The sequence below is a fragment of the Nothoprocta perdicaria genome, unplaced genomic scaffold (genome assembly GCF_003342845.1).
Source record: "Nothoprocta perdicaria isolate Ctin4 unplaced genomic scaffold, notPer1 scaffold_11, whole genome shotgun sequence".
Lineage (NCBI taxonomy): Eukaryota > Metazoa > Chordata > Aves > Tinamiformes > Tinamidae > Nothoprocta > Nothoprocta perdicaria.
This window is the reverse complement of record NW_020454205.1, coordinates 8,160,858-8,168,622: the sequence shown is the minus strand read 5'-3', so window position 1 is coordinate 8,168,622 and position 7,765 is coordinate 8,160,858.

The following is a 7,765-nucleotide window of genomic DNA, read 5'->3' as shown; positions in this document are numbered from 1 at the left end:
AGCGCAGCGCCCCCTGGCGGCGCGCGGCAGCGCCGCGGGGGCGCCGCCACCTGCGAGGGGGCGACTGCGCCTGCGCGGCCCGGGGACCCGGCATCGGGCCCCTCAGCACCCCGACACTGCTGCCCCTCATGAGGCCGGATGTTAACACGATCTGAAGCAGTCTTAAGCTTCGTGGGTTGCCCGCGCAAGGAGAACAAACATTCAGCTTTCTCAGCTGCCACACAGCAGCTTTGACAGGCAAAAAATCTTCTCCAGCTGCAAAAGGCACGGCAGAGTACACCCGCCCGCAGTCTGCCAACCTGACCTTCCCTTGAAAAGCACGGGGGAGAGAAGCACTTCTTTGTCTTTCTATTAAGCCTTAAAATAACAATGTGTAGGAGACTTCTACCCTCCTGCCCTATGCACTGAGCAAAGGGCAGGATGCAGGGAGAAAAAGGGGGAAAGTGTCAGTCGAATCTCCTGCTGAATGGGCTCTCCACTGCCCTGAGATGCCTGGGGACAAAGCTCAGAACCCCCTTGTAACCTCAGGGTGTCTGGCACTGCACGCACAGCCTAGTCTCAGTTCACCAAATCAAAACAAAATAAAGTGAATTGATTTCCATAATGAAAAAGCCTCCACAAGACTCTAGTTGCACAAGGTGAGAGGGCATAGCAGCTTAGGAAAGATCAAAAAAATACAATAAAATCACGTTTTGCCTTGTTGCAGTTTTGAGCCCCCTCAGACACCTCTCAGCTAAAAGGGAAAGCCTGGGGGAGCACGAAGCATCGGGGCAGCACGTCGCTGTCGGCAAGAAGCCCCAAAGCAGCCTGGAGGGAGGGCTGGACATGGCCAGGCACTGCAGATCTGCATCCGCAGCACTGCGCAGGGACCAGCAGCACAGGGCTGTTTATAAACCAGGCATGTACAGCTCGAATCTAGAGTAACAGAGTGAAATTGCAGGCTGTCAGCCCTCAACAGCATGTTGTCTAATTTAATTAAAGAGATGGACACATTCACATGTGCACACACGTCCTTTTCTCAAGGGAAAGGCGACCCACGAGTTCCATATTTTGCAAGCAACGCCATTTTGCAAAGGTCCATGCGGAGGACAAGCATCTCCGGGAAACGTGTCCTCGCACAACCTCCCCGTTCCCTCGCTCCCGGCTCAAACGTGATCAATGAGCTACTGCTGCTACAGCTCCCCAGCGCTCCAAGCCCTCGGGCCCCAGCTGGGTCTGTTTATAGCCCTGGCTGAGCGGTGCAGGAAGGCAAAGTCACTGCAGCAGCATTCATGTGCAATGAGAGAATGAATTAATCCAGCCAGCAGAAGGAGGTATTCCTGATGAAGGGCAAGTACCAATACAGCCCCTCTTTCCCTATATCCACATTTTTCTTGTTTTGTATTGTGTGATAATTAGCTCAGGTTTATTAAGTGTTGGAAAACATTTGCATAATTCTCATTTTGAAGAAAGTAAGGAAAGACCAACACCACCACTAAAATCTCATAAATAAATCTCATAAATCTCACAAATTTCCCCCATCACATCTGCAGCAGAAACCCTGCACAGCAGCCACCACAACCGCTACTGAGGGTAGGAAGCCCCCGTGAGGGACAGTCACACCCAACTCCCCCAGCCCTGCTGGCCCATACAGGGCAGGGGAAGCTGCTGCTTTGGCAAGGAGAGCCCCCATGGCACCTCTCACCTCTCCTGGATGAAATGATGCTTCTGGAGTCCAAATCTAGCTTTTTCACCAGAGTTTCAGGATCAATCTGCAGCCCGGAGAAGACATCAGACGACGAGAAGTCCCAGTCCTTATGCAAAAGAAACATTAAGTAGAAATCAGTGTCAACACTAGGGCAAGCAACACTCAAAAAAATCTAATAAATAAATAAATAAATAAACTCAGTACTATCCCAACAGGACCGGGGGATGCACACTAACAGCAGCATGAAAGTGCCTCTCCTGAGCAGAGATAAGTCACCTAACTGGCCTGGCCACCCAGGCCTCTCTTATTCAGGAGGTGAACTAAGAGTCAGTCACTGAAAATCACATTTTCACCCTTAGCCCAACCTGCTGTTATTTCTAGTCCACTTCTATTATAATCTAATACCATCTTACTCCACTAAATTCACTCATAAAAGAATTATGACTTGCAGCCTTAGCAAGAGCCAGATTTCTAACAGGCATGTTAAGTACCTAATGCTACAGACAGGCAACAAGATTGGGAGTCTAAATCCGAAATCAGTGGGTGTTAAGCTGTGATTCTAAGCAGTGATTCTAACAACAACTTACTCAACGGATCTTCAGCATCTAGCTCCTTTAGGCATTCAGCACCATGTACTCATGTACTAACTCCTCATGTAGCTTACCAGGCCTGGTTAGAATAATTTATTATTTTAGACTGAACCAGCTATATCCCTCAGCACAGACACATGGCACTACACTGTTATAAAAATGGCTTCATATGGTGCAGTCTCTTTCTCTCTCCTTACTAGGAAAGCAAGAGGCACCCAGAAATATTCTACTGTTTCTGTGCCCTTACTACATTGGAAAGAGTGGAGGAGAGGTGTCCTATGCACTATTAGTACAACTGGCATAACCAGACATGGTCTAAAGTTCCTAAATGATAATTTATAAACTGACGGTGCATCTCCATCTGCCTGAAATCGAAGAGAAACACAGGACCACTGCTGGAACCCCAAACACTGATCCTTCACATTCACAGCCCAAGGACAGGAGTCAAATTCACTAGGATAGAAAGACTGCCTCTCTGTAAGCAGCCTAGAGAGCAATATTCAGTCAGGTCTCTTAGCAGCAGCAGCAAACTGTTGTTTTACCCATGCACAGTCTTGCCTAGAGACTGGTACCAGCTACAGGTTCTGCTAAACCCTCCTGCACACAAGGACAGAGCTTGGAGAAATGAGAGAGCTTTGTCCCAATTCTCAGCGCCATTCAGTAAAGAAGGGAGCCACAAAAGAATGTAGCACATGGGCCAGCCCTTCACCAACAACACAGCCAACCCAGCAGGCAAAGTAATTTAACATCCCTGATGTTTAATACAGTGAGACAGTGAAGTAACATAATATGCACGGTTGCAAGCTGGTCAAAACTAAACCTTCAAAACACCCTTAAAGGCGTTTTGTTGTTTCCCGTAAAGGCAAACGACAATATGCTTAGGAGGTCTTAAAAAAAGGTCACCGATGAAGCCAAACAGCCATTAGGCTCATCGGCCTGCTGCACTCTCTTAAAAATATCCCTTGAGAGGCTGAGAAAATGGGTTGCAACAGCCCCAACAAGGAATTGGGAAGGAAGACGTACACGTGAAAGGAGAGCAGAACAACCCTGTCCCTCCACACAGCGCCACTGGTTCAACACGGCTAACGGGCACGGTGGCGATGGGGTTACGGTTGGCCTCCACGACCTCCAAGGCCGTTTCCACCCATGACGAGCCCGTGGCCACCGATAACCGGCGCCACCGGCCCGCGCCCCTCAACCGCCGCCTCCAACGGCCGCAACGGCCGCGCGCGGGGACCTTGCCGGGCGCCGCGCTCCAGCCGCCGCCGGGGCCGGGGCCGGGCAGCTCCCGGGCGGGCTCGGGCCGCGGCGCCGCCTGGTGCAGAGGCCGCCGCCTCCGGGCCTTGCCCACCATGGCGGGCCGGCAAGGGAAGCGGAAGGGGGCGCGGCCGCCCTGTGCCGCCGCCTTTAGCCGTCCCCCCGGGGACGCCTCCCGCCGCGCCGCGTTCCCCGCTCGCCGGCCGTTGGCGGGAAACGCCTCTGGGGCGCGCCGTGGTCCTGCCCCACGTGTTAACTCTGAAGCGGAGTGATGACGTTTTAGACACGCCGCCGTGCCCACGCCGGGCCAGGGAGCTGGTTGCTCCAAAGCTGGCCCTGAGTGGAGCAGCCTGGTGGCAGCAGCTGCCTGTGGCAGGAGCCCGCTGTCCTGCTGGCCTCGCTGCCCTGCTGACCTCGCTGTTCCCGCTGTCCCGCTGGCAAGCGCTCCTCAGTTTGACATCAAACGTTTCCCCAGATTCAGTGTTTTCCTTCATGAGCTTTGCTTGCAGAGGCCTGGCGTTTTAAGGACTAGCTGAAGGACCCGCCTGGTCTTTCCGTGCGCATCTGAGCTCTTTTCTCATCACTCCTTCATCCCTGCAAACTTGGCAGCTGGGAAATGGCACCTTTCTTCCCCAAAGTGTCACCTCACAATGTGTGGCCACAGTACCGTGGGCCAGTAGTTCTGCCCTGCTCTGTCTTGGTGAGCTGGATCAGAGGCTGGCTTGATCATCCAAGAGGAGGGCCTTGCCCCAAGTTGTGGCGAATAATAATAAAAAACATTTCTTAATTAAATTCTTAATTTGTTAAAGTCTCTCTTTTGCACTGTGGGGTTGTTCAAGGCCCCCAGATGAAGAACATTTGGACAGACTGGGCCGCTTAGAGATGAGTCCTTGAAGGCAAGACCCGGGAAAGCCATTCTGCCATTCGTGACACATAGTCTCATAGTGACATCCTTGCTTGTGCAGTCACAGCTTCCTGCAAGACTTCCATAGAACGTGTGGCTGGTGTTAGGAAACAGCCTCTTGTGACAGCGCTCGCCCCCGAACCCTGCCCTTCTTGCTCAAACACCCACGGCTGCCACAGATTCACTTCCCCCCGGGCACATGGGGCTCCTCGGAGGCGCTGGGACAGCGCTTTGCAGGGGTCTCATTCCTTTGCGGGGGTTGTTGTTGGTTTGTTGGTTTTGTTCTCTACTCTGCCATTGGCCTCAGGACTTTCCAGTAAATAGTTTCTTAAATGAAGACAGGTTTCTCACAATAGAATCATAGAATCATTATGGTTGGAAAAGACCTTTAAGATCATGGAGTCCAACCATAGAGCCTTTGACACCAGGCTTGCTCAACCACATCCCTAAGTGCATCATCTAGGCATTTCTTGAACACTGCCAGGGACAGTGACTCCCTTGTGCCAGAGACACAAGGAAGTGATGCCACCACTTCCCTGGGCAGCCCAGGCACTTATCTGATCAAACTCATAGTCCTAGGCACTTCAAGGGAATTCAGAAATATCCTAAGTTCCCTTTTCCTTTCCCAGGCCCTGGTTCAGCCCTGCTTTGAGTGAGTGTTTGCCAAGTGGTGACTCGTGGACACACCAACAGCAGCTGCTTTTCACCTTTTGAAAGCAGCACTAGAAACATTGACAAGAAAGAAAGAAAAAAAAAAAAAAAAAAAGTGAAGCCAAGACAGCAGTGCTGCCTTTTGACCTGTGTGAGGCAGTGCACGTCCTGGGAAAATCAAGCTGCTCCCACTGGGAAGACCAGCAGAGGCGAACCCTTCATGACTCTACATTGGCTTTGTCTCCTCTTCCGCTCGCAGCAGTGTCCTCACAAACTCCCAGAGATTTGGTTTCTATGGGTATGCATGGGCAGCACAGCAATCTGGCAGAGTGAGAAGGCAGCAAGTCATGCCAAGTGAGGGGAGTAGGGAGGAGCTGGTGACACATAAAATGAGGGAGAGAGGTTCCTGGGGAGGTTATGCTACCTGGAAGGATGCGAAGTCCAGGTCAGGTACCTGCTCACAACCACCTCTATCTCTATACACCATGCTAAAAGTTTGCAGAATGAAGAAGGTGATCTGCAAAGCCTCAACTTTAGCAAGACCCAGTGAAGAGCACAACATCCAGCCCTTTTAAAAGTGTAATGTTGAGCCGTGACAGAATCACAGACTGAGATGGGAAAAGACCACTGCAAGTCCAAACCTCGCTCAGAGCGGGTCTGATTACAGCAGGTTGCTCAGGACTGTGTCCGAGCACACTCTGAATGTCTGCAAGGATGAAGATCTCATAGCCACCATGGCCCATACCCCCAGCAACTGTTCATTAAGCCACTGACTGGGACACACGGGGGGATATTTAACATTTGTCAGGAACAGCAAATAACACTGGGAAAACTTGAGTCATCCTGTCATAGGCAGGGAGCACAGCAACAAAACAACACTTTATGGTCACCAAAATCAACTACTTCTGTGAGCAGCTGGTCAGACAACACACACCTGAAGACACAGCTCTTGATTTCATCCTGAGCAGGGTACAGGCCCTGCCTTCCACCACGGCTGCTCAAGGGACCTTCTGCAAAAGTAACCACGACAGTCTTGTGGTCAGCCCTGCTCGGAAGAGGAAAAGAAAAATGAATCCACTCCAGTGAAATTAAAATTAAAAAAGGATCTAATAAAAGCCCTGCGCCGTACGTGGTTCCCAGCTATTCTGGGAGGTAGCAAAGCCCCTGGGAGAGGCTGGATGCTGGGGAACAGCCCTAGGCCACCTCTGCCTGGGTATCTTCTGGCACACAGACAATCAGACAATTATTCACTGGTTGATAACACAGTGAACAGCCTGGGCTAAGGGTGTACCACTGATATGCTTGGTGGGACTTAGGTTCTCCTGGGAATTATTGAGGGCAGTTCTTTGCTGTGGAATATCAGCCCCAGGCCAAAGCTGTAGGAGAACAGTTGGAACAGTTAGCGGGGGGATGGAGAAAACAATAGTGAGCCTCAGTGTTACACAAGAAGGACCTACCCTATGCCCACTCCTGGAGTCCTTCTGCTCCCGTGTCCTAGTACTGCCCATTAGCATGGATGCAGCTTCCAGCACAGGAGACTTCTGAACTTTTTGAGTCATTTTGCTCAAAGAAGGTCAGCAGTTTCTGAATTACTTTGGGCCAGAAGCAGAACAGCTTGACAGAAGCAGTGGACACAGGAAACTCTAGGAGCCAGAATAGCAGCCTAGTGAGGAGTAACACACGCCTTACTCAATGCAAAAGCAAAAATTACAACATCTCATTTGTGAGTGTCAGGAGCAAAAGTGTCAGGAAGCTGTCCCATTTCTACCAGCTTAATCCATTCCGGTCCACCCTCTCCAGGGCAGGGGGTACTGGGCAGCTGCTGGCTGAGCTGTCCATGTTTTTACCATATACCGAGCAATTTGGAGGTGAAACCACAATGTAGAAGACTTGTCCTTGGGCTCTTAGTCCTATCTTCAGTTCAGCTATATATATATATATATTTATATATGTATATGATCCTCTCCATTTACGAACATGGTATTAAGATAATCTTGAGGCAGAGCAGCAGAGAAACCTGCTCAGAGTTCTCTAGAAGCCTGCCTTAATGGAAACGGGAACACATCCATCATTCACCACAGCTCAGAAATGTCCTTCCAAGGTTGTGATTTTCTTTGCTTGCTATTGAGAGCTCCGAGAAAGATAAACCCAGTTACGGGAAGACAGCCACACTGCATAAATGTTATATAACGCATTACAGTTGTTAAACATTAATTTGCTTGAAGCAAGACACTAGTGCACCAAAATACATTTGTTATTTAACAGACACACCTTGCATGAGATGTTACAGCATTCAATACGATTTTGAAACAGGTCCTTGCTGATTTCCTGAAAGACTAACAGAAACCACTGCTGTAGTTTAAAGCTACAAAGCAAATAACAAGAGTTTCCCATTAATTATCTCCACAAATCTAAGATACCACATGTTTTTTAAACAGCTCTGCTGATTTTGGTGAACTAATGGAGATTAAAGATATTTGCCACAAGCCGGTTCCTCTCTGCTCGGGGAAATATTGCTGTGGGTGTTTTGGGAGTCATAATCACAGTGTGCACAACAAAATCCAGAAAAAAAAAAAGGAGCAAAAAAAGCCCTCCACGACCTGAGCTCTGTCCCAGCCAGAGCTGCACTCGCAGCCTTGCCCAGCTCTGCTGTGCTCAACAAGACGCTCTGAGACA